The 27,200-nt window shown below is 41.6% G+C and overlaps 1 pseudogene across 1 annotated transcript in view; it reads right to left on the bottom strand.

The window, feature by feature from the left end:
- LOC311150528 (thread biopolymer filament subunit gamma-like) overlaps positions 1–27,200 on the bottom strand; it is a 49,670-nt pseudogene that overhangs the window by 6,843 nt on the left and 15,627 nt on the right. The window contains exons 7-8 of the transcript in view: positions 8,167–8,375; positions 7,924–7,970 (exon numbers count right to left, since the gene is read on the bottom strand). The product of the transcript in view is annotated as a thread biopolymer filament subunit gamma-like (transcript). The remainder of the gene's footprint in view (positions 1–7,923; positions 7,971–8,166; positions 8,376–27,200) is intronic.

The following is a 27,200-nucleotide window of genomic DNA, read 5'->3' as shown; positions in this document are numbered from 1 at the left end:
CAAGCTGCTTGGCGATGGTCTTGTAGCCCATTCCAGCCTTGTGTAGGTCTACAATCTTGTCCCTGACATCCTTGGAGAGCTCTTTGGTCTTGGCCATGGTGGAGAGTTTGGAATCTGATTGATTGATTGCTTCTGTGGACAGGTGTCTTTTATACAGGTAACAAACTGAGATTAGGAGTGTGCTCCTAATCTCAGCTCGTTACCTGTATAAAACACACCTGGGAGCCAGACATCTTTCTGATTGAGAGGGGGTCAAATACTTATTTCCCTCATTAAAATGCAAATCAATTTATATAATTTTTGACATGCGTTTTTCTGGATTTTGTTGTTGTTATTCTGTCTCTCACAGTTCAAATAAACCTACCATTAAAATTATAGACTGATCATTTCTTTGTCAGTGGGCAAACGTACAAAATCAGCAGGGTATCAAATACTTTTTTCCCTCACTGTAGCAACAAAAAGAAAAATGTGTACTCTATGAAGGAGTCATAGACCATTTCATTAACACGAAATAGAGGAGGATGGCATTGGCGTTTGAAGGTGAAATGGTTCTGGAATATTGGAGGCAGCTACTGTTTTCTTTGCGACTTGTGATAACTCTCCAGTGTTCTAAATCAATAGTTGTTTAGTCGTCCGAAAATGTCAGAAACATTAACTTGCTTGACCATGCTGTAGGTCATGTAACTGTTTGTCACATGCAATATGCTTTGTGGACTTCAGCGGAACATGCAATATGCTTTGTGGACTTCAGCGGACAGTGGACATTTCCATCAGTGAACCATAACTATAGTTAGGCATCTGTTTACATTCAGAGAATAATAGAGCACAAAAGAGGAAGTGGAACAGTGTGGGTAAATCTGTTTACGTTCACAGAGGACTTGGCACACATCTGGTGTGGTTAGAGATAGCAGCAGAGTGTACCAATCATACAGTATGCCTTTGTTGATGATTTTACTTTAACTGAGTGCCTTCAGAAAGTATTCACACCCCTTGACTTTTTCCACATTTTGTTGTGTAAATGCCTGAATTTAAAATTGATTAAATTGAGAGTTTTTGTCACTGGCCTACACACAATATCCCATAGTGTCAAAGTGGAATAATGTTTTTAGCAATATTTACAAATTAATACAAAATAAAAAGCTGAAATGTCTTGAGTCAATAAGTATTCAACCCCTTTGTTATGGCAAGCCTAAATAAGTTCAGCAGTAAAAATGTGCTTAACAAGTCATATAACTTGCATGGACTCACTCTGTGTGCAATAATAGTGTTTAACATGATTTGTGCTTAACATGACCACACACGTAAAATAATCTGCAAGTTCCCTCAGTCGAACAGTGAATTTCAAACACAGATTCAACCACAAAGACCAGGGAGGTTTTCCAATGCCTTGCAAAGAAGGGCACCTATTGGTAGATAAAAAAAAAAAAAAAAAAAAAGCAGACATTGAATATCCCTTTGAGCACGGTGAAGTCATTAATTATACTTTGGATGGTGTTTCAATACACCCAGTCACTACAAAGATACAGGCATCCCTCCTAACTCAGTTGCCGGAGAGGAAGGAAACCGCTCAGGGATTTCACCATGAGGCCAATGGTGCCTATAAAACAGTTACAGAGTTTAATGGCTGTGATAGGAGAAAACTGAGGATGGATGAACAACATTGTAGTTACTCCACAATACTAACGTAATTGACAGAGTGAAAAGAAGGAAGCATGTACAGAAATAAAATCTTCCAAAACATGCATCCTGTTTGCAACAAGGCACTAAAGTAATACTGCAAAAAATATGGCAAAGCAATTCACTTTTTGTCCTGAAAACAAAGTGTTATGTTTGGGGCAAATCCAATACAACACATTACTGAGTACCACTCTCCATATTTTCAAGCATAGTGGTGGCTGCATCATGTTATGGGTATGCTTGTAATCCTAAAGGAAAACCTGGTTCAGTCTGCTTTACACCAGACACTGGGAGATTAATTCACCTTTCAGCAGGACAATAACCTAAAACACAAGGCCAAATCTACACTGGAGTTACTTGCCAAGAAGACATTGAATGTTCCTGAGTGGCCAAGTTACAGTTTTGACTTAAATCTGCTTGGAAATTTCATTTTCTATCAATTTGCAAACATGTTTTCACTTTTTCATTATGTGCAATTCTGTGTAGATGAGTGAGAGAAATTAATATATTTATTCAGGCCGTAACACAACAAAATGTGTTATAAGTCAAGGGGTATGAATACTTTCTGAAGGCACTGTAGTTGTTGAAGTAGGTTATTTATCTGACCAATTAGGTCTAATTTTTTATTTGTATTTCATACCACCTCAGAAACCAATGTTACAAAATGTTATTTCGACCTTTTTTTTTTGTGCAACCTAGTACCCACACAGTCGCACACAGAAAGTGAAGAACAAGAGGAAAAACTGTGGCCAAAGCTAGTAGCCTAAAATAAGTAGTGGTTAGCACCTAGCTGCATGTAGGGCAATGTGGTGCTTGCAGACAAATGGCTCTACACGTGTCTTTAGAATTATATTGGCAGCTCTAATCCTACTGAGGACATACAGTAGCTGCCCACATTTGACAAGCCAAAGCCCAATTTGTTTTATTCCTCACTTTTTCAATTGTTAGTTCAGCTTTCCTAATGCTTCCTTGCAGTACTTTTCAAACATATTTTGAAGTTTGTAATTTTGGAAACACTACTAAAACTTAACAGTGTCCTTATTACTATAACTTGATACAAATGGAAGTATATACTGAAAATCATGTTCTGTAAACCCAATAATTACCTACAATACACTACTACTACCACCCTTAGCAAATTGTTTGCTAAAACATCCAGTACAGCTACAGGTTCTCAACGTATACTTCATAAATAAATATGCATGATTTGAATCAGTGCAAAAACAAATAACTAAACCTCAGATAAATGGAAACCCCACACACAACAGGGTTGTCGTGACAAATGTAAATGGAAACCCCACATTCAACAGGGTTGTCGTGGCAACAGACAGTCCTGCATAGCGTGACAAAGTTTCACAGCAGTTGCAGCTAGTGTTGGTTGTGACGTTCTTTCTCTACCTGTTTACCAGTGGCTGTACTGTCTGGAACATTGTGCGGTGTACTTTCTCTGGGGCCTTGCATGCCAAGGGCCGACCACAAAAGCAACGATATTTGAGGAACAGGATAGAGATGACGGAGACAAGCACACACTAACATTCTTACATGCTCCTCCCCTATCATTTATCTACTCACAAACACAACAATTATGCAACCCCAATTGCGAATCAAAACACAGTACATTGATGACTGCACTGACACTCAGCCACACATCCACACATGAAATGATATGAGTTTTAAAATGTATTGAAAATAATAATAACATCTACAAGACCTTTATAATGTAACAGCATGAACACATAAGCAAACATAAATGAGCCAGATCTAAGATGCAATGTTTATTGGGTAGTCTACAAATTGGGCATAGATTGACAGAGAAGCTAGAGGGTTGGGTTAAAAGACTCACTTTAAGCATCTGAACATCCAACGGTCCAGGTGGATCCAGATTCATCTGCAGCTGTGGGTTCCTAAATCAGCGAGGGTCCTGTATGTTCTAAGTGGAAGAAGTGACTTAATAAGTAGGGTTCAATAAGTAGATTTATCACAAGATTGCATGTCTTTGACAGCCAGGTCACCCGTGATACAAGTCAGTATTCGATGTCCATCCATGTCTCAGGACGTCAGGAGATGACGTGGAAACAGTGAAAGCTGTTACCTTAAATTAGGTTTCGGTTTTGCTTGGGCATTGTGGACGGGGATGGCGGATGGGTGTAAGCACCTGCCTCTGATTCCAAAGGTTGCAAGTTCCAATCCAGCGATAGAAAGTTATTTTTTATGTTTTTGTTTTAAGCCTATCCCAAACCTTAAGCCTTACCTTAACCATTTGGAGTTAATGCCTAATCTTAAGAATTTGGAGTTAATGCCTGAACTCAACCCTAACATTAACAATTCAGAGTTAATGCCTAAACTTAACCTTAAACACTTTGAAATGTGATGTTTAGAACAACTTCGAAATTTGACATTTGAGAAACATGGATGAACGTCTAATTCTGATGTGAGACTGTGAGAGCTGGTAGGTTTTTGACCTGCATGTGTATTCACTTCACATTATATACATGCATATCTATGCTTTTATTTTATATTGACTAATAGCCTGACATGATAACATGCAGAAGGCTTGTATATGTTTAATGGGGTCAGCACTGCATAACATGTTATGAAACATTGATATGACTGACCTGTTATGATATCTTTAACTTGAATACTCCCACCTCCTGCTAGAGAAAGAGAGATATGAAAGGAAAATTGGGTGTGGGGATAGAGAAAGAGTACAGAAGAGATAGCAAGGGAGATAATTTGTTTAGCCATATTCACAACTTTTTACTGAAGAGATGTCGTGACCACAAAAACGATGTTGAGCAACTTCCCACTGCTAAATGTGTTACCAATGTCATCGGTTCTGCATACACAGACAACAACCTCTTTTCACCCAAAACATACAGTGGGGAAAAAAAGTATTTAGTCAGCCACCAATTGTGCAAGTTCTCCCACTTAAAAAGATGAGAGAGGCCTGTAATTTTCATCATAGGTACACGTCAACTATGACAGACAAATTGAGAGAGAAAAAATCCAGAAAATCACATTGTAGGATTTTTTATGAATTTATATGCAAATTATGGTGGAAAATAAGTATTTGGTCACCTACAAACAAGCAAGATTTCTGGCTCTCACAGACCTGTAACTTCTTCTTTAATAGGCTCCTCTGTCCTCCACTTGTTACCTGTATTAATGGCACCTGTTTGAACTTGTTATCAGTATAAAAGACACCTGTCCACAACCTCAAACAGTCACACTCCTAACTCCACTATGGCCAAGACCAAAGAGCTGTCAAAGGACACCAGAAACAAAATTGTAGACCTGCACCAGGCTGGGAAGACTGAATCTGCAATAGGTAAGCAGCTTGATTTGAAGAAATCAACTGTGGGAGCAATTATTAGGAAATGGAAGACATACAAAACCACTGATAATCTCCCTCAATCTGGGGCTCCACGCAAGATCTCACCCCGTGGGGTCAAAATGATCACAAGAACGGTGAGCAAAAATCCCAGAACCACACGGGGGGACCTAGTGAATGACCTGCAGAGAGCTGGGACCAAAGTAACAAAGCCTACCATCAGTAACACACTACGCCGCCAGGGACTCAAATCCTGCAGTGCCAGACGTGTCCCCCTGCTTAAGCCAGTACATGTCCAGGCCCGTCTGAAGTTTGCTAGAGTGCATTTGGATGATCCAGAAGAGGATTGGGAGAATGTCATATGGTCAGATGAAACCAAAATATAACTTTTTGGTAAAAACTCAACTCGTCGTGTTTGGAGGACAAAGAATGCTGAGTTGCATCCAAAGAACACCATACCTACTGTGAAGCATGGGGGTGGAAACATCATGCTTTGGGGCTGTTTTTCTGCAAAGGGACCAGGACGACTGATCCGTGTAAAGGAAAGAATGAATGGGGCCATGTATCGTGAGATTTTGAGTGAAAACCTCCTTCCATCAGCAAGGACATTGAAGATGAAACGTGGCTGGGTCTTTCAGCATGACAATGATCCCAAACACAACGAAGGAGTGGCTTCGTAAGAAGCATTTCAAGGTCCTGGAGTGGCCTAGCCAGTCTCCAGATCTCAACCCCATAGAAAATCTTTGGAGGGAGTTGAAAGTCCGTGTTGCCCAGCGACAGCCCCAAAACATCACTGCTCTAGAGGAGATCTGCATGGAGGAATGGGCCAAAATACCAGCAACAGTGTGTGAAAACCTTGTGAAGACTTACAGAAAACGTTTGACCTGTGTCATTGCCAACAAAGGTTATATAACAAAGTATTGAGAAACTTATGTTATTGACCAAATACTTATTTTCCACCATAATTTGCAAATACATTCATTAAAAATCCTACAATGTGATTTTCTGGATTTCTTTTTCTCATTTTGTCTGTCATAGTTGACGTGTACCTATGATGAAAATTACAGGCCTCTCTCATCTTTTTAAGTGGGAGAACTTGTACAATTGGTGGTTGACTAAATACTTTTTTCCCCCACTGTACGTGAAATCAACAAATGTTATTTTAGAAAGCTTTTTGCATCAGCATTTGACACAAAGTGCTTTACAGTAACCCTGTCTAGACCCCAAAAGAGCAAGCATAATCACAGTGGCAAGGAAAAACTCCCTAAAAGGAAGAAACCTTGAGAAGAACCAGACTCAGAGGGGAGGCCTATCCTCCTCTGGCTGTACCAGGTTGAAGTTAAGAGTACATGATTGTTACGGATACAGGTATCCTGTATGTGTTTTTCCTCTCCTTCTGTCCTAATCACAGGTGTCCCTTGTGTTCCTGATTGGAGGTCATTGGTATGTCTCACCTGTCAGTCATCAGTTCATCTGCTGATTGCTGAGGTGGACCAAGCAGTGGCCACTTCCCCTGATTGCACCACCTGTTTCTGTTTTTCATACCTAATCACATCACACATCCTCTTGCTTTAAAAGCCAGTCAGTTGTGTTTTCTGACAGAGACTCTTTTTGTTTGGGAGTATGGATATTGTGGTGTCTTGTTTTTTGTGTACTCACTCATTTGCTGTTTACTCCATATGGTAACTATGTTGTTTGTTTGTTCCTGGGAAAATTTGATTTTTAGCAAGTCGCCCTTGGGCATACACTACCCGTAGGAAAACTTTGTTTAAAAACACTAGTTAGACCTGAGTGGACCACCCACTGTATTTTTGTGTAGTTAGTAGTAAGCTTAGCGGTTCTTGAGGCAGGCAAGATCAGTTTATTTTTTATTTTTTTACATTATTGTTTCATTCCTTGGGTCCTGCTCAGCCCCTTTTCCCCAAACCTTTACCGTGTGTTTATAATAAACATTTTTGTGTTTGACGGTAGCTTTTTGGTTGTCTGCGTATTTTTGTTCTCACTGTTCCATGGCAATATTCTAATTCGCATGAGTTATGTTACGGGTCTCTTTTCCATCCACCCTAGACTTTTAAAGCCACAGGGTTCATAACAATGATCATATAAGCCAGACAGACATATTTGTTAAAAGACAAAATAGCTATCAAATAGTTCAGAGAACACATGACTAGAAAGTCCAGACAGTTTGCCAAATCAGCGAGGCAACCATTCTCCTACCCTGACGCTCCCTCTACGTGTGTAAACTTGCCTTTGTATCTAGCCTGGGCAGAAGGTAAGGGGGAGTCCCAGCCTGCAGGTTGGAAATGTGAAGGTGAGTGAGGGCTATGTCTACCCTACACTCCCCAGGACTCCTGCCCCCTAAGGCCAACTTGTGAAAACAGGTCAGCTCATGTGGTCCGGAAAAACACCCGGCCCTACTGATTAACCATCAGGTGGTCTGACTGGGCCTTCTCCACAATGGATTAGTTAACATTTCTTGATAAATCAATTAGTCAGTCGAGGGGGTCCACATCAATTGAAAAGGTTGATATACGATTTGAGAGCACTAGGAAGGGCCCATCCTGAGTGTATCTAAGATGGGTAATTCCCTTTGTGTGTATATATATATATTTTTGAAAATGGTATATATTGTATTACTGTTGTGCTATCCATTTGGGTACTATTTCTTTTTTTGTGCTACTAAAAATCTACCACTCAATCAATCAATCAATCAATCAATTTTATTTTATATAGCCCTTCTTACATCAGCTAATATCTCGAAGTGCTGTACAGAAACCCAGCCTAAAACCCCAAACAGCTAGTAATGCAGGTGTAGAAGCACTGAGTGTTCTGCCATTTTCTGTTGTATTTTCCCGCATGGTATTTTTGGACACTATTCACCTCCACTAAATCTCCTTGTTTAAAATGTCTCTCACCTGAGAAACTGTAGGAAGATGCTGTAAAGCCAGATTTCTCTAGTAATCTGGAGAGAAAGCGTGAAAATATGAGCGTAAACAGCTTCCTTACCGTCCTTTAAAATTACATTATCTTATATTTGACTACATCAGTACACATGCCTACACCACAGTCGTGTATAGCCTTTAGCTGAGCTGGCTGACACGGTCTTGGATTGCACCGATAGCCCAGCATTAATACGGTATGTTGTATGGTATACTTACTTGAGGTCGTCTCCTTCCAGCAGGTTTCTGTAGGTTGAGAGCTCCACGTCCAGAGCCAGTTTAACGTCCAGAAGCTCCTGGTAGGCCAGGATCTGCTTGTGGAGGTCAGTTTTGGCCACCTCGATGGCCGATGCCAAGCTGGAGATCTGAGCATGGTACCCGGCCACACCCATGTTGGACTGGGACTGGGTCTGCTCCAAGGACATGTTCTGGAGAGCGGGGTAGAGGGAGAGCGCAGAGGAATGGATGAGTGTGAAGGTGGGAATTCAGGACAGAGTAGGGTAGGAGGATAAAGGAGTGACAGAGATTTATTAGGTGAGAATAAGGGAGACAGGGGAGAGGGTAATGAGAGGGTAGAGGAATGGAAAGAGGAGAAAGAGAAAAAAAGAAGAACAGGAAAGCAATGGAAAGTAGGGAGGGGAGGGGAGGGAGATTATGAACACTACACCACAGTATTTAGCTATATTAATGTGAAGAAACTGTGATTACAGCTTGCAAGTAACAATGTCACCGAATCATTAACTAATTGTTCGCACAACTCTGCACAAGTCTGCACAAGACTCTGGAAATCTCTTTATAAGTCAGAGCCGAGAGAACAGGCAAGGGGTTGTGGGGGTGCTGGTTCTCTGATGGACATGGGGCTTCATAGCCCTTGCAAGTAACCGTTTTGCACTCACTAATGGTGGGAGGTTGTCATTCGCTGCTGTGTAGGCCGGCTGCCGACGAAGCCAGGTATTTAGGGGGGAATTTGTGGAACCAGGTAAGATAGTGGGATTTCTAGGAGTGATAGCCCTCTCCCCTGCGTTTGTAAGCCGCTGTGAGTTGTAGCGCACTCTTTTATTCAATGTAATCAATCAGGTTAAACCCGAGCATAGATTACGGCATTTGTCTACCCTATCGTGGTTTTCTGGATTCACAGTGATTAACCTGAATCTGAGTGTAGCCTAGCTGTTGATCCTGTTTAGTCCATTGTAGATAATTCAGTGCACCATGGATACGTATCCACTGCCGGTCTTCAGCTTGCCATGCTGGCTGGCTCAACAAGGGTGCACATGCTCAGACCCCATGGATGGTTCTCATCAGCGACATTTAAATGTTCAATGTAATGTCTGTGTCCCATTTGGTCCCTAGCCTTTTAAATACAGTGTGGGTTATGAGGGGCGGGCAGAACGGTGATTGCAGACTGTGTGGCTTAAAGTGGTCTGGGTTCTATATTACTTTATCACCCGTGGGTCTTTTGACAATGTGTATTTAGTTCCTGTTTGCAGGGAATTTGCACATTTGTAGAACAATTGCTATTTATTGGGCTAAGCGCCGATTTGCATGGCAGTCACATGTTAGTAGAACCTTTGATGTTCAGTTTGCGGTGTATCCGCATGATCTCACTATTGTGTGCAGTGTGTTACCTTCTAGGGTGTAATTATGCTCATAGCCTATGTGTGCCTTATACCACAGTTTGTTTATTCTTATAGGCCTATTCATGTTCAGGTTGAGTTGCATAGACTTAGTAGGGAGCCTATCTCATGTACTCCATGCTGTCCTATGAATTTGTGTCTAATAAAGATCCTTGTTTGCAATATCTGTTGAGTTCTGGTGTGTCCAAGCCTCTGACGCCAGGCACCACTACGCTACTCTGCTCAATCCAGTACTTGTCCCTCTCAGGGGCAGTGTTAAATTCGTCAACTAAAATCGTGATGAACACCTATTCTTTAGTGGCAATTGACGAGACGATAACTTACTAAATAGACCGAGAAAAAAGTAAATAAATTGTTTCATTTGGGTTGTCGAAAACGAGATGAGACTAAATGATCTCTGTGACTAATTCTGACAACTATGTGGACTGGACAAGAGTTTTTGGAATGACTGAGATCTTTTCAGTGATATTTGCCATCTGGTGGAAACAAATCATTGATGTAAATAAGCCATGGGCTACTCTCCAAGTGGTAAAAGCTCCCAGTAGAAAAAGGGGTGATGTTTGGAGCCACTTTACTTATGGTGTAGATTCAAACAAGACCGGATGCAACATTTCCATGGGAGTTTATTCATTACATGGTCACCACACTCAAAAGTTTCAAAACATTCTATTTTTTTGGGCGGCTAAAACCATGATTTGATCAAACAGTAAAGTGCATTATCCTCATGATTCCTGTAATGAAAGTGTCTGCCCCATTCACTGGGGCCTGTTCCGCTTGGGCCTGCTGCTGTGATGAGCGAGCCACTTGATGTGCTCTCCAGCAGAGAGAAAAGGCTTCTGATTGTATAACATTTCAAAATCCAATTGTGGGAAATACATAGCTTTGGAAGCAACTACTGTTCTCAGCTTTCTGTGGGTATACTTTCTATTTGTCAAGTCTTAATATTGAGCTCAATAACAACTATTTTACAACCGAGATATTTGATATGCCTTTAAGATATGAAGCGCCAAAATGCCCAATTGCGCATCGACCATTACATTTACTGTTAGATTAGTACATGAGTTCTAGTAGTGGGTTTTATATTTAGTGAAAGCGATCTAGCTGTGTTAAGAGTTTTCACTTCCTCATGTGGTGAATAAGCCCCAAAATAAATGAGCCTATCTTATTAGTGCACATAAAGATGTAGGCAAATTCATCTCTATTGAACAAAAATAAATAAAACATTCTGGAGCCCTATTTTAACAGTAAAATTTAACAACCATACCCTATTGTCAACCCACAATTCATGACAATTCCTGGATTAGGTTGCACATCAAAATATCTTGAATCATGCATTCCTGCTTGGACATGTTAGATGAAACAACTAATTTCTTGACTAGCCCATCCATCTCAGTAGTCTATTACACAGTCTAAAGCACTGCGAATTACTTTATAAGTTGAATGATTAAAAAAAGGTATATCGCGTGACGCCGCAGAAAACAAATGGTGCGACCAAATCATGGGCTGGTGCCACTGAAAAGGTTGGTGGCACTGGGGAAAATGTTAGTCTGGAGCCCTGTCAAGGGGTGTGATTTTTAATCTGCTGCAGAGTAATGTGTTCTGGTGCCAATTTGGTTGTGGGGAAGAATATCATGCGATAGGATGTTATGCAGAAAAATATGTTGATAGGACAAAGCTATGTATGTTTGTGCACATGAAAGTCAGTGACTTATGTTTACTATAGGGTTATGAGTAAATAAAAATGTGATGTGACTAAAATATGACTAAAAAGAAAGGGTATTTAGTTGACTAAAATGGCCCACTGTTTATGTCCTTTTGACAATAACTAGACAATCATTATTCAAATGACAAATGTGACTTCATTATACTTTAGTCAAAATGACTAAGACTAGACAAAATCTAAAAAAGAGTGCCAAAATGAACACTGCTCTCAGGTGGTCTGCAAGCTTTATTACATATTTATTACAGTGTTGGTGTTGTAATGTCTTGGGTGAGCAAAGATCTTTTGACAGAGAAAATCATCTGTTGTTTCAACAGGAAAAAACATTGACTGCAAATTAATTAGTTCCCGTTTCCTCAGAGGAATTCTGCCTAATACATTCATAGCTGTGCCATCTGTGGCAGTCCCGTGTAGCTCAGTTGGTAGAGCATGGCGCTTGCAACACCAGGGTTGTGGGTTTGATTCCCACGGGGGACCAGTATGAGAAGAAAAAAAAAAAATATATATATACAGTGAGGGAAAAAAGTATTTGATCCCCTGCTGATTTTGTACGTTTGCCCACTGACAAAGAAATGATCAGTCTATAATTTTAATGGTAGGTTTATTTGAACTGTGAGAGACAGAATAACAACAACAAAAATCCAGAAAAGAAACGCATGTCAAAAATGTTATAAAATTGATTTGCATTTTAATGAGGGAAATAAGTATTTGACCCCCTCTCAATCAGAAAGATTTCTGGCTCCCAGGTGTCTTTTATACAGGTAACGAGCTGAGATTTGGAGCACACTCTTAAAGGGAGTGCTCCTAATCTCAGCTTGTTACCTGTATAAAAGACACCTGTCCACAGAAGCAATCAATCAATCAGATTCCAAACTCTCCATCATGGCCAAGACCAAAGTGCTCTCCAAGGATGTCAGGGACAAGATTGTAGACCTACACAAGGCTGGAATGCGCTACAAAACCATCGCCAAGCAGCTTGGTGAGAAGGTGACAACAGTTGGTGCGATTATTCGCAAATGGAAGAAACACAAAACAACTGTCAATCTCCCTCGGCCTGGGGCTGCATGCAAGATCTCACCTCGTGGAGTTGCAATGATCATGAGAACGGTGAGGAATCAGCCCAGAACTACACGGGAGGATCTTGTCAATGATCTCAAGGCAGCTGGGGCCATAGTCACCAAGAAAACAATTGGTAACACACTACGCCGTGAAGGACTGAAATCCTGCTGCACCCGCAAGGTCCCCCTGCTCAAGAAAGCACATATACAGGGCCGTCTGAAGTTTGCCTATGAACATCTGAATGATTCAGAGGAGAACTGGGTGAAAGTGTTGTGGTCAGATGAGACCAAAATCTAGCTCTTTGGCATCAACTCAACTCGCCGTGTTTGGAGGAGGAGGAATGCTGCCTATGACCCCAAGAACACCATCCCCACCGTCAAACATGGAGGTGGAAACATTATGCTTCGGGGGTGTTTTTCTGCTAAGGGGACAGGACAACTTCACCTCATCAAAGGGACGATGGACGGGGCCATGTACCGTCAAATCTTGGGTGAGAACCTCCTTCCCTCAGCCAGGGCATTGAAAATGGGTCGTGAATGGGTATTCCAGCATGACAATGACCCAAAACACACGGCCAAGGCAACAAAGGAGTGGCTCAAGAAGAAGCATATTAAGGTCCTGGAGTGGCCTAGCCAGTCTCCAGACCTTAATCCCATAGAAAATCTGGGTGCTGAAGGTTCGAGTTGCCTAATATCAGCCTTGAAACCTTAATGACTTGGAGAAGATCTGCAAAGAGAAGAGGAACAAAATCCCTCCTGAGATGTGTGCAAACCTGGTGGCCAACTACAAGAAACGTCTGACCTTAGTACTTGGTGGCAAAACCCTTGTTGGCAATCACAAAGTCATGTTTTGCAGAGGTGTCAAATACTTATTTCCCTCATTAAAATGCAAATCAATTTATAACATTCTTGACATGTGTTTTTCTGGATTTTTTTGTTGTTATTCTGTCTCTCACGGTTCAAATAAACCTACCATTAAAATTATAGACTGATCATGTCTTTGTCAGTGGGCAAACGTACAAAATCAACAGGGGATCAAATACTTGTTTCCCTCACTGTATGCACTCACTAACTGTAAGTCGCTCTGGATAAGAGCTTCTGCTAAATGACTAAAATGTAAAATATGTGGCAGTAGGGACTTTCATACAGATAACAAAAAATACAGATTCAACCACTTCCTTTGTCTTCTGCATACTACTTCCTGCCGTGATTTATCGTAAAGTATGATGGGGATCTGCTGGGTTTCGGTTGCTGGAGAGCTGTCTTACCATCATTTTGCTAGTTCTTCAAAGTAGATGAGTCATACTTTCACAAACTGTCTCTATCCCTTTCTCTCGTCACTGTGTTGTGTATATTCCTCTCTCATGTGGTCTCTGTGTATCTAACCTAACGTAGCAGGTGGAAAAGTGTATCCATCTCGGTCCGAGACGTAAAAAACAGGCCAATGGATTATGGTCATTTTAGTTAATTACCACGTTTCTGCGCTGAACTAGGTTGAATATTGTTTTTGTTTTTGTTTTGTTTTGTTTTTTTGGGGGGGGAATGGATCAGCTTAATATTGCAGATATATTGTATCTTCTATCAATGTAATTGTCTGGATCACTTCCAATCCCCCATGTTTTTATTTTTATTTTTATATATATACGCCCCTTTATTACTTTTCAACCCCACCATCCTTTCCCTACTTGGAGTAAATTAGTGAACAACAATGCCCAGGCCTCTACTTCCGGTCTATACTTACTATCTACACCTTATGGACAGAGTTAATTTTACAATAATTCTATTATATATATATATGTTTTTTTTGTTTTTGTTTTTTTTTGCTCCTGAACTTCTTCTACTCTCAACCTCTCCGATCATTTTCATGATGTCCATCCGGTTTGCTTCTATATGCCATATCTTTCTAACTGTGCTCTTTCCCAAAAGCTGCCAACATACAACCTATATACTTATTATGGACACAGTATGCTTACATTATTAGCTATCTTTGTTATTATTTGTTGTTATTTGATATTAGTCCCATCCTTCAACTCTATTCAATACCTCCCATCTATCTCTTAACACCATCCATATAGGATTTCTATTTGCCATATATATTTCAACCGTACTGTGATGTTTTACAAAGTTCTGAACCTTTCTATTCTCATTGCTTCTACAGATTGTGAATTAAAAATAAACATTTTTGCTAAAAGTATTATTATATTATTGATTGATTGACTATGACTTTTCAGATCACCCAGTAATGCTATCTGCAAGGTTAGTTCCAGGTAAATATTGCAATCCTTTAGCCATTCCTGGACCTGTGTCCAAAAACAAGCTACAAATGGACAATACCAAAACAAATGATCTAATGATTCTGTCTCTTCACAGCAAAATCTGCAGAGCTGGGAAGATTGTATCCCCCATATAAATAACAATCTATTGGTAGCAAGAATTTTATATAATAATTTAAATTGAAAGATTCTAATTTTTGAATCCGGTGTCGTTTTGCGTGTCAGTTCATAAACACTATGCCATGGGATCGGTACGTCAAAGATCTCTTCCCAACTATTTTGCAATCTATATGGGACGGCTGTCAATCTTTTGGTCCTTAAGTGAAACTGATATACTTTTTTATTTATCACAGTTTTCCTTAACCAATTATGTTCTTTAATGCAAGGCCGACAGACAAGTTCCTTACTTTCTCCCCCTTCCACTTTCCTCTTCCACTTTTGCGGTAAGGCTGCAATTATTTGGTTGTACTTTTGGGTAGAGCAGACATTTCCATATGTTTTTGTTAGCTGCATGTGCGACATAACTCCACCAGTCCTACCGATGATATCATTTACGAAGATTATACCTTTTTTAAACATTCTGTCAAAAAATAAAAGGTTTTTTGTCAAGTAGTATATTTGAATTTAACCACAATATTTGTTGCATTATTTGTTCTGTCGTTTCTGGAGGATTAAATTGAAATTGCAACCAACTTTCTATGGCTTGTTTTAGAAATAGTGACATTTGAGAGATTATTTCCTTTTCAAATATCTGAAAGTGAGAGGTTGTAATCTGAATAAAGGGAAAAAGGCCTTTCTTGAACATTGGGTGAGACAATCTTACTAATTTGCTTGAGAACCAGTTCGGATTTAAGTATAACTTTTGTATGACTGAAGCTTTTAGTGATAGGTCTAATGCTTTAATATGTAATCATTTCTGTCCTCCGAATTAATATTCATTATATAAATATGCTCTTTTAATTTTGTCTGGCTTGCCGTTCCAAATTAAATTGAATATTTTTTTTTCATATAATTTAAAAAACTGTTCGCTAGGCGTAGGCAAAACCATAAGCAAATAGGTAAACTGGGATAATAATAAAGAGTGAATCAGGGTGATTTTTCCACAAATTGACAGGTATTTTCCTTTCCATGGTAGTAAGATTGTATCTATTTTTGCTAACTTTCTATTAAAATGTATTGAAGTGAGATCATTTATTTCTTTTGGGATATGTATTCGGAGTATATCCACATCACCACCAGACCATTTTACTGGTAAACTACATGGTAATGTAAAACATTTATTTTTTAGTGATCCAATACGTAATATAGTACATTTGTCATAATTTGGTTGTAATCCAGAGAGGTTAGAAAATGTATCTAGATCCTCTATGAGGCTGTGGAGGGATTGTAGTTGTGGATTTTAATAAAAACATGAATCATCAGCGTACAATGACACCTTTGTTTTTAAGCCCTGTATTTCTAATCCTCTGATATTATTATTGGATCTGATTTTAATAGCTAACATCTCGATGGCCATAATAAATAGATATGCCGATAGTGGACAACCTTGTTTCACTCCTCTTGACAGTTTAAAACTTTCTGAGAAATAGCCATTATTTACTATTTTACACCTAGGGTTACTATACATGATTTTGACCCATTTTATAAGAGATTCTCCAAAATTGAAATGCTCCAGGCATTTATATATAAACCCCAGTCGAACTTTATCAAATGCCTTTTCGAAGTCTGCTATGAATAGCAGGCCTGGTTTCCCATATTTTCCATAGTGTTCTATTGTTTCCAATACTTGCCTTATATTATCTTCAATGTATCTTCCATGTAAAAAACCTGTCTGATTAGAATGAATAATATTTTAAAAAATTACATTTACGTCATTTAGCAGACGCTCTTACCAGAGCGACTTACAAATAGGTGCATTCACCTTATAGCCAGTGGGATAACCACTTTACAATATTTTATTTTTATTTATTTATTTTTTATTTTTTGGGGGGGTGGGGGGGTGGGTTGGAGTAAAGGGGGGGGGGGGGGTAGAAGGATTACTTTATCCTATCCCAGGTATTCCTTAAAGAGGTGGGGTTTCAAATGTCTCCGGAAGGTGGTGAGTGACTCCGCTGTCCTGGCGTCGTGAGGGAGCTTGTTCCACCATTGGGGTGCCAGAGCAGCGAACAGTTTTGACTGGGCTGAGCGGGAACTATGCTTCCGCAGAGGTAGGGGAGCCAGCAGGCCAGAGGTGGATGAACGCAGTGCCCTCGTTTGGGTGTAGGGACTGATCAGAGCCTGAAGGTACGGAGGTGCCATTCCCCTCACAGCTCCGTAGGCAAGCACCATGGTCTTGTAGCAGATGCGAGCTTCAACTGGAAGCCAGTGGAGTGTGCGGAGGAGCGGGGTGACGTGAGAGAACTTGGGAAGGTTGAACACCAGACGGGCTGCGGCATTCTGGATGAGTTGTAGGGGTTTAATGGCACAGGCAGGGAGCCCAGCCAACAGCGAGTTGCAGTATTCCAGACGGGAGATGACAAGTGCCTGGATTAGGACCTGTGCCGCTTCCTGTGTAAGGCAGGGTCGTACTCTCCGAATGTTGTAGAGCATGAACCTACAGGATCGGGTCACCACCTTGATGTTAGCGGAGAACGACAGGGTGTTGTCCAGGGTCACGCCAAGGCTCTTTGCACTCTGGGAGGAGGACACAACGGAGTTGTCAACCGTGATGGCGAGATCATGGAACGGGCAGTCCTTCCCCGGGAGGAAGAGCAGCTCCGTCTTGCCGAGGTTCAGCTTGAGGTGGTGATCCGTCATCCATACTGATATGTCTGCCAGACATGCAGAGATGCGATTCGCCACCTGGTTATCAGAAGGGGGAAAGGAGAATATTAGTTGTGTGTCGTCAGCGTAGCAATGATAGGAGAGGCCATGTGAGGATATGACAGAGCCAAGTGACTTGGTGTATAGCGAGAATAGGAGAGGGCCTAGAACTGAGCCCTGGGGGACACCAGTGGTGAGAGCACGTGGTGCGGAGACAGCTTCTCGCCACGCCACTTGGTAGGAGCGACCGGTCAGGTAGGACGCAATCCAAGAGTGAGCCGCGCCGGAGATGCCCAGCTCGGAGAGGGTGGAGAGGAGGATCTGATGGTTCACAGTATCAAAGGCAGCAGACAGGTCTAGAAGGACAAGAGCTGAGGAGAGAGAGTTAGCTTTAGCAGTGCGGAGAGCCTCTGTGACACAGAGAAGAGCAGTCTCAGTTGAATGACCAGTCTTGAAACCTGACTGGTTTGGATCAAGAAGGTCATTCTGGGAGAGATAGCAAGAGAGTTGGCTAAAGACGGCACGCTCAATAGTTTTGGAGAGAAAAGAAAGAAGGGATACTGGTCTGTAGTTGTTGACATCGGAGGGATCGAGTGTTGGTTTTTTGAGAAGGGGTGCAACTCTCGCTCTCTTGAAGACGCAAGGGACATAGCCAGCGGTCAAGGATGAGTTGATCAGCGAGGTGAGGTAGGGGAGAAGGTCACCGGAGATGGTCTGGAGAAGAGAGGAGGGGATAGGGTCAAGCGGGCAGGTTGTTGGGCGGCCTGCCGTCACAAGTCGCAAGATTTTATCTGGAGAGAGAGGGGAGAAAGAAGTCAAAGCATAGGGTAGGGCAGTGTGAGCAGGACCAGCAGTGTCATTTGACTTTACAAACGAGGATCGGATGTCGTCAACCTTCTTTTCAAAATGGTTGATGAAGTCATCCACAGAGAGGGAGGAGGGGGGGGGGGATTCAGCAGGGAGGAGAATGTGGCAAAGAGCTTCCTAGGGTTAGAGGCGGATGCTTGGAATTTAGAGTGGTAGAAAGTGGCCTTAGCAGCAGAAACAGATGAAGAAAATGTAGAGAGGAGGGAGTGAAAAGATGCCACGTCTGCAGGGAGTCTAGTTTTCTTCCATTTCCGCTCAGCTGCCCAGAGCTCTGTTCTGTGAGCTCGCAATGAGTCATCAAGCCACGGAGCTGGAGGGGAGGACCGAGCCGGCCGGGAGGATAGGGGACATAGAGAGTCAAAGGATGCAGAAAGGGAGGAGAGGAGGGTTGAGGAGGCAGAATCAGGAGATTGGAGGGAGAAGGATTGAGCAGAGGGAAGAGATGATAGGATGGAAGAGGAGAGAGTAGCGGGAGAGAGAGAGCGAAGGTTGCAACGGCGCATTACCATCTGTGTAGGGGCAGAGTGAGTAGTGTTGGAGGAGAGGGAGAGAGAAAAGGATACAAAGTAGTGGTCGGAGACTTGGAGGGGAGTTGCAGTGAGATTAGTAGAAGAACAGCATCTAGTAAAGATGAGGTCAAGCGTATTGCCTGCCTTGTGAGTAGGGGGGGACGGTGAGAGGGTGAGGTCAAAAGAGGAGAGGAGTGGAAAGAAGGAGGCAGAGAGAAATGAGTCAAATGTAGACGTAGGGAGGTTGAAATCCCCCAGAACTGTGAGGGGTGAGCCATCCTCAGGAAAGGAGCTTATCAAGGCGTCAAGCTCATTGATGAACTCTCCAAGGGAATGTGGAGGGCGATAGATGACAAGGATATTAAGCTTAAATGGGCTAGTGACTGTGACAGCATGGAATTCAAATGAGGAGATAGACAGATGGGTCAGGGGAAAAATTGAGAATGTCCACTTGGGAGAGATGAGGATTCCTGTGCCACCACCCCGCTGACCAGATGCTCTCGGGGTATGCGAGAACACATGGTCAGACGAGGAGAGAGCAGCAGGAGTAGCAGTGTTTTCAGTGGTAATCCATGTTTCCGTCAGCGCCAAGAAGTCGAGGGACTGGAGGGTAGCATAGGCTGGGATGAAGTCTGCCTTGTTGGCAGCAGAACGGCAGTTCCAGAGGCTGCCTGAGACCTGGAACTCCACGTGGGTCGTGCGTGCAGGGACCACCAGGTTAGAGAGGCAGCAGCCACGCGGTGTGAGGCGTTTGTGTAGCCTGTGCGGAGAGGAGAGAACAGGGATAGGCAGAGGCATAGTTGACAGGCTGCAGCAGATGGCTACAATAATGCAGAGGAGATCGGAATAAAATGAACTAAACATCTGGGAAAGGAGAGAGCGGGGCCTCCCTCACCACAACTCCCAAATATAACTCTCCCAACTTCCACCTCAGAAACTATAATTGTTGTAAACTACAGCGGTTCAATGTTTTCTAGGAATAGACCAACCTAGTTTATTCAGCTAGCTAACTAGGTGCAGTATTATTCCGTGAAAAACGTCCGGGCACCTCGTCATAAGACGCCACAGCCAGCTAGCATGCCGGTCTCCAGCAGCAGGGTTTAGCGCCAATACTCAGCCACAACAACCACCAGTGTATCAACACACAAGCAGATCGTTCGTGTCCGTGTCTAACGTTGTGGGTTAGTCCCGACAGCTTGAGCGAGTCCGTCGTCAACTTATTCAGCCAGTTAGTTAGCTAGAATAGTTAGCAAACTAGCTAGCCATTGCTTTCAGACAAAGAAGAACCCCTCCTTTCACGGCACGAACACACAGAGAGAGCCAAACTAACGTTGACTAGTCACCCATGTCCCGAATTCCTTGAGCGACTCGGGCTATCAATATGTAAAAAACAAAACACAAGTTTAGGTTATGACTTACCCCTAGCAGCTACTGTTAGCTAGCCAAGTGCAAAGCTAGCCACTGAATTGACTTAGCCAGTTCGCGTCTGTTCGCTCGGTCGTTCCAGCTATTGTTTACAAGTAGCTATCCAGGTTGCAACAAGCTTGCTAATTTTCAGGCACAGTAGCCACTTGCTACCTAACGTTAACGGTTCAGACAATGAGGTTAGAAAACAGCTGAACGGTAGGCAGTTATTGTATGTAACCATTGTAGGCAGCCAGCTGGCGTAATTACAGGCACTCTCAGGCGTGAAACAACTATACCGTTGCTAATAGCTACTCGCCAGCTAGTCCAGGTGGTGAGTTAGCTAGCTAGCTAGCTTCGTGCTACACCCGGCACCGCCGAATACAATACTAACCTACAATAATTACATACAACAACTACCTACAACAACCCACGATACCTACCTACAATACCTAACTACAATCTAAATACATAGTTTAAGCCTTACTCGACAAAGCCCAAGCTATGTATAAAGCTATGTATAAAGCCAGACTTACCCGACGACCTCCTCCCAGCTCAGCTCTCTCCGACAACACCTTTTTAATTCTATGTGCTATACATTTTGCTAGGATTTTTGCATCACAACACTGAAGTGTAAGGGGCCTCCAATTTAGTAAATGGACTGGATCTTTATATTTTCCACTTGTATCCTGTTTCAGTAATAATGAGATCAGACCTTCTTCTTGAGTGTCAGATAATCTACCATTTACATAGGAGTGGTTAAAACATGCTAATAACGGTCCTCTTAGTATATCAAAAAAGGTTTGGTATACCTCGACTGGTATGCCATCCAACCCTGGAGTTTTCCCGGACTTAAAGTCTTTAATTGCATCCAGAAGTTCCTCCTCTGTAATTTCACATTCACATGAGTCTTTCTGTGTGGCTGTTAATTTGACACTATCAATAGAAAAAAAATCTCTACAATTAGCTTCAGTTAGAGGAGATGGAGGCGACTGAAAAGAAAACATATGCTTAAAGTACTTTGTTTCTTCCTTCAAAATATAATTTGGTGAATTATGGGTGACTCCGTCAATTGTAACCAGTTTCATTAAGTTCTTTTTGGTAGCATTCCTATGTTGAAGATTAAAAAATTATTTTGTGCATTTTTCCCCATATTCCATCCAGTTTGCTTTATTTTTATTATATATTACACTTGATCTTTCTTGAATAAGTTTCTCCATTTCTTTTTGTTTTTCCTCTAATTTATTCTGAGCCTCTATGTTACAGTTTTTATTGCCATCAATCTGTTCTGTTAGACTTTCTATTTCCTTTCTTAGTATAAACTCTTTTGACCTAAATTGCTTTTGTTTTTTCGAGATGAGTACTGAATTGCATGGCCTCTAAAGGCACATTTAAAGGTGTCCCATACAATAAGGGGATTCGCTGTACCTATGTTATGTTGGAAAAAGTCAGTTATAAATTCCATTGTTCTAATTATAAATAAATTATCATCCAATAGGCTTTGATTAAATTTCCAATATCCTCGCCCACATGGAAATTCAGTAAGAGTAATGTATATGCCTATTATATGATGGTCCGACCGCATTCTGTCCCCTATCAACACTTTTTTTACTTTTGGTGCCAACGAGAATGAGATAAGAAAGAAGTCAAGACAACTAGCTTGATTCAGTCTCCGCCATGTATATCTCACTAGATCAGTATATTTAAGCCTCCATATATCTACTAGTTCTAATGTATCCATGACATTCACAATTTCCTTAAGAGCATGTGGGTGATTGTTTGTGGTGTGATTTCCTTTACGGTCCATTGAGCTATTTAAAACAGTATTATAATCCCCCACCATAATAATAGTGTCTTGAGTTGCTTGCAGGCTTGATAATTTATTATATATATTGTCAAAGAATTGTGGATCATCATTATTTGGTCCGTAAAGGTTAATGAGCCATATCTGTTTATGGTCCAATAACATATTTAAAATAATCCATCTACCTTGCGTATCTATTTGGACAATTTGCACATTCGGATCGAAATTACTATTAATTAATATCATCACCCCTTTTGAATTTCTTTGCCCATGGGAGAAGTATATTCCCCCCCCCCATTCTTTTTTTCCACGCTACTTCATCTCGAATTGTTGAATGAGTTTCCTGTGTACAATAGATATTATATTCCTTCTCTTTGAGCCATGTAAATATTGTTCTTCTTTTGTTATTATCAGCTAAGCCATTACAATTATAACTGGCTATACTTATTTCACCATACACCATAATGAGATACAAGTTTCAAGTCTATTTATCATTATATATGTTTGTAAATTTACCAATAAAAAATAGCGTAATGATTGAGTGTCCATATAGCTGTACCGTGATATTTGCATTGCTACGGAGTAACCCTTCAATTGTTCTCCACTAATTCCCCCGCTAAAGCCCCTCCCCATCCCAAGTTGAGCCGTCATCCCAGTGATCAGCATCCCACCCACGTCCCTCCGTATCCCTAAGGCCCCGAGAGGCCAGGACCCATCCATCGAAAACAGCACACAGTGCCACCCACAAAACAGAAGCAGATTAACCGCCAAAAGCATTTCCAATGCTTTCACCTCTATATATATATATCTCTCTATAACATTTTTTTTTTTATTATGCATATCCTATTTTCCATCATTATCAATTAATATGCGTAATAATGTCGGCAGTTCACACGTAGGATTCTAACATATAACCCGGATTGCCATTGAATTACATTTAATTCATTGACAAGCAATTATTATCCTAGCAAATAATTCCCGTGGTCCATCCCATACCCTCCCCCCCAACATCCCCACCCCCCCCCACAACAGATGCCAGACAAGCACATACTCACATACTCCAACACACTCAACCCCCCTCCTCCACAATCCACCATAAAATCAGATACTCAACGGCTGTTATATCCCAGAGCCCAACTCGAGAAATAACTTGATTTACGAGTGCACATACAGTTAAAGCTGATTGAGAAAGCATGCAGATTGAGCAGAAATTGATAACAATGTGAGATTTTATTCATCTGCTTAATCTATGTCAAGTCCTAGGTGATGGAGATCAGATCCATCCTCTTCACCTGAGACACAAACACTCCCTGTTGTAACCATTTTCCCAAGCATCTCCATGCGGTCAGACCTTTGATTAGTTTGTGCCACCTGGGCCACAATGATAAACCCCCTCTCTGATTGTCCGAGTGTGACCCCCTCCCCATGGGTTACTGCAGCCAGTGTTGCCAGCACTGCCACTACCTGGGTGGGCGTACCCCACCGGAATCCCCACCGGCTAGGTAAAAGGTCGTCAAGGTTCTCATTAGCAGCTTTGAGAATTTCCTTGTATATTATGCTCTCCCATCAGGGGGCTCTAGCTTTGTAGGACCAACCCTGCCAGGCAGGCTCAGAATCTTGAGGGGGCGATGCTGCTCAAGTAGGTCTCTGACCGCATTTATTTCTCTGTTTAGGCTGCATATTCACAGCAGGTCCATAATTTTTAATTTTTTATTTCACCTTTATTTAACCAGGTAAACCAGTTGAGAACAAGTTCTCATTTACAACTGCGACCTGGCCAAGATAAAGCAAAGCAGTGCGATAAAAACAACAACACAGAGTTACATATGGGGTAAAACAAAACAAAAATCTAAAAAATATATACAACAGAAATACAATTAATATACAGTGTGCAAATTTAGCAAGTTATGGAGGTAAGGCAATAAAATAGGCTATAGTGCAAAATAATTACAATTTAGTATTAACACTGGAATGATGTGCAAGAGATGATGTGCAAATAGAGATACTGGGGTACAGATGAGCAAAATAAATAACAATATAGGGATGAGGTAGTTGGGCGGGCTAATTTCAGATGGGCTGTGTACAGGTGCAGTGATCGGTAAGGTGCTCTGACAACTGATGCTTAAAGTTAGTGAGGGAGATAAGTGTCTCCAGCTTCAGAGATTTTTGCAATTTGTTCCAGTCATTGGCAGCAGAGAACTGGAAGGAATTGCGGCCAAAGGAGGTGTTGGCTTTGGGGATGACCAGTGAGATATACCCGCTGGAGCGCAGACTACGGGTGGGTGTTGCTATGGTGACCAATGAGCTAAGATAAGGCGGGGATTTGCCTAGCAGTGATTTATAGATGGCCTGGAGCCAGTGGGTTTGGCGACGAATATGTAGTGAGGACCAGCCAACAAGAGCGTACAGGTCACAGTGGTGGGTATTATATGGGGCTTTGGAGACAAAACGGATGGCACTGTGATAGACAACATCCAACTTGCTGAGTAGAGTGTTGGAGGCTATTTTGTAAATGACATCGCCGAAGTCGAGGATCGGTAGGATAGTCAGTTTTACGAGGGCATGTTTGGCAGCATGAGTGAAGGAGGCTTTGTTGCGAAATAGGAAACCGATTCTAGATTTAACTTTGGATTGGAGATTCTTAATGTGAGTCTGGAAGGAGAGTTTACAGTCTAACCAGACACCTAGATATTTGTAGTTGTCCACGTACTCTAGGTCAAACCCGTCTAGAGTAGTGATTCTAGTCGGGTGGGTGGGTGCAAGCAGCGTTCGGTTGAAGAGCATGCATTTTGTTTTACTAGTGTTTAAGAGCAGTTGGAGGCTACTGAAGGAGTGTTGTATGGAATTGAAGCTCGTTTGGAGGTTTGTTAACACAGTGTCCAATGAAGGGCCAGATGTATACAAAATGGTGTCGTCTGCGTAGAGGTGGATCTGAGAGTCACCAGCAGCAAGAGCGACGTCATTGATATACACAGAGAAAAGAGTTGGCCCAAGAATTGAACCCTGTGGCACCCCCATAGAGACTGCCATAGGTCCAGACAACAGGCCCTCCGATTTGACACATTGAACTCTATCTGAGAAGTAGTTGGTGAACCAGGCGAGGCAGTCATTTGAGAAACCAAGGCTATTTAGTCTGCCAATAAGAATGCGGTGGTTGACAGAGTCGAAAGCCTTGGCCAGGTCAATGAAAACGGCTGCACAGTACTGTCTATTATCGATCGCGGTTATAATATCATTTAGGACCTTGAGCGTGGCTGAACTGCACCCATGACCAGCTCGGAAACCGGATTGCATAGCAGAGAAGGTACGGTGGGATTAGAAATGGTTGGTGATCTGTTTGAGATGGGAACTTCTCTTTGGTGTATGGGTCGCTCAGGTGGGTGTCCAGGTTATAGGGTTAGGGATCTTTCCGTCATGATAGGACAATGAAAAATTAGATTAGATGTATACTATATTTAAAAATGTATATCCCTCATCTACACAAAATTGAAAGCTCTCTCTCACTACCCCTGCTCATAGACTCCCGGTCGGCTCTGGGATATGCAACCATTTCCCCTCTCACTCACTTAACGCCGCACCTTTTCAAACACAAAAATGCACACCACATGGTTGACTGCGGAAAAAATGGGCCGAGCGTGCAAACGCACCCGCATCCACACCTGCCGCAAGGGGGAAAGGACGCCAGAGAGAACACAGGACCAACCACAACAACCATCCGCCAAAACAACAACCTCCCGCCAAAAAAGCCATGTTCGAATTATTTGTATTTAAAGATGTATTATTCTGCTTGTTATATCGTTTTATCCTTTTATAAAATACTATACTTACATTAAATGTTATTTAATATTACAATCCCTATCATTGCTAGTATCAGGTGCTCCAATATTTGACTCCTCTATTACAACTTTTAGAATAGCCATGGAGTAGTCTTTGTGTCTGAACATTTGGTTGTCAATATATAATTTATCCACCACTAGTGCAACACGTTTCCCTTTTATTCTGTTTTCCTTGAAGATTGGATACAGAACTTTGCGCCTTTCTACAATCTCCCTCGGGAACTGATAATTTCTGCCTATTTTCGTGCCAGCAAGTATTTTTCCTAGGCTTTTCACCATAGCTTTATCCTTAAAAAAAGCAAATTTGGCAACGATTGGGCGCTCATATTTCTGTCCTCTTTTTCCCGAAACGATGTACACGTTCGAGTTGGATTTTATCGACAGCCTCAAGTGGGATTTGTAGCGCTGTATGCAGGAAGTCCTTCATAATATTCTCTGTTATTTCTCCCTCCTTTTCCTGAATACCCGTAAGTACTAGATTTTCCCTCATCGATCTAGTTTGGATGTCTAGTAAGGCTTCTCTCAGAAGATTGTTCTCCTTTTTTAGTTCCCTAACATCCGTTTCCATTTTAGAGACTGTCACTTTTAATTATTTGGTTTCTTTCTCCATTACCAAAGCTTTTTCGTCACTCATTTGAAGACTCGCTATCAACACTTTTACGTCTTTACTGACCAATTCTAGTATGCCCAATTTGTCATTTATCGACTTCAACAGGTCACTTTCCACACTAACCATACCCAGTGGTGAAAAGCATATATCATCTGTATCAGTCGATGAGTCGCGTTTCCTTTTGGGGATCGGCTCTCCACGCTTGTCTTCAGTCATGTTTGGGTGTTACGTGTTGTTGTAATATTTGTCGATATATTTCTCTAGCCTTATGATCTGTTTTGTGTTATTATCCAGATTGAATTATATTAACTATGAATATATGAAATGCTAATATTTAGTCTAACTTACTGATTTTGAATATTACGTTTTTATCTTGAGGTGTTTTGTACCGATTTCTATTCAATACGCCATCTTGTCTACGCGTACCCAGCCTAGGTTGAATATTTCTTAATGAAAACTACAATGCCCTTCAGCCCAGCGTCCCACATAGTTCTTGACATGATTTCTCTCATCAATGATTTGATTTTGCTCTAGAGAAACGGCACATTGGGCTCACAAAAAAACGAAATGGAATTCAAGTAATTGAACCGATGTCGGCCAATTAGTTGTTTAATAACCCACCAAAAAATGAAATGTTGGTTAATCGCTCAGCACTACAGTGTACTGAAGAAGGTAAATGTTTCTATACAGTTGCTGTTGCTTTGTTAGCAAAGGCAGAGTTTGCACAATGTGCAAG

Source organism: Coregonus lavaretus (genome assembly GCF_964263955.1).
Source record: "Coregonus lavaretus genome assembly, chromosome: 23".
NCBI lineage: Eukaryota > Metazoa > Chordata > Actinopteri > Salmoniformes > Salmonidae > Coregonus > Coregonus lavaretus.
Note: the sequence above shows the minus strand (reverse complement) of the source record. Positions and strands in the feature narration are given on the sequence as shown.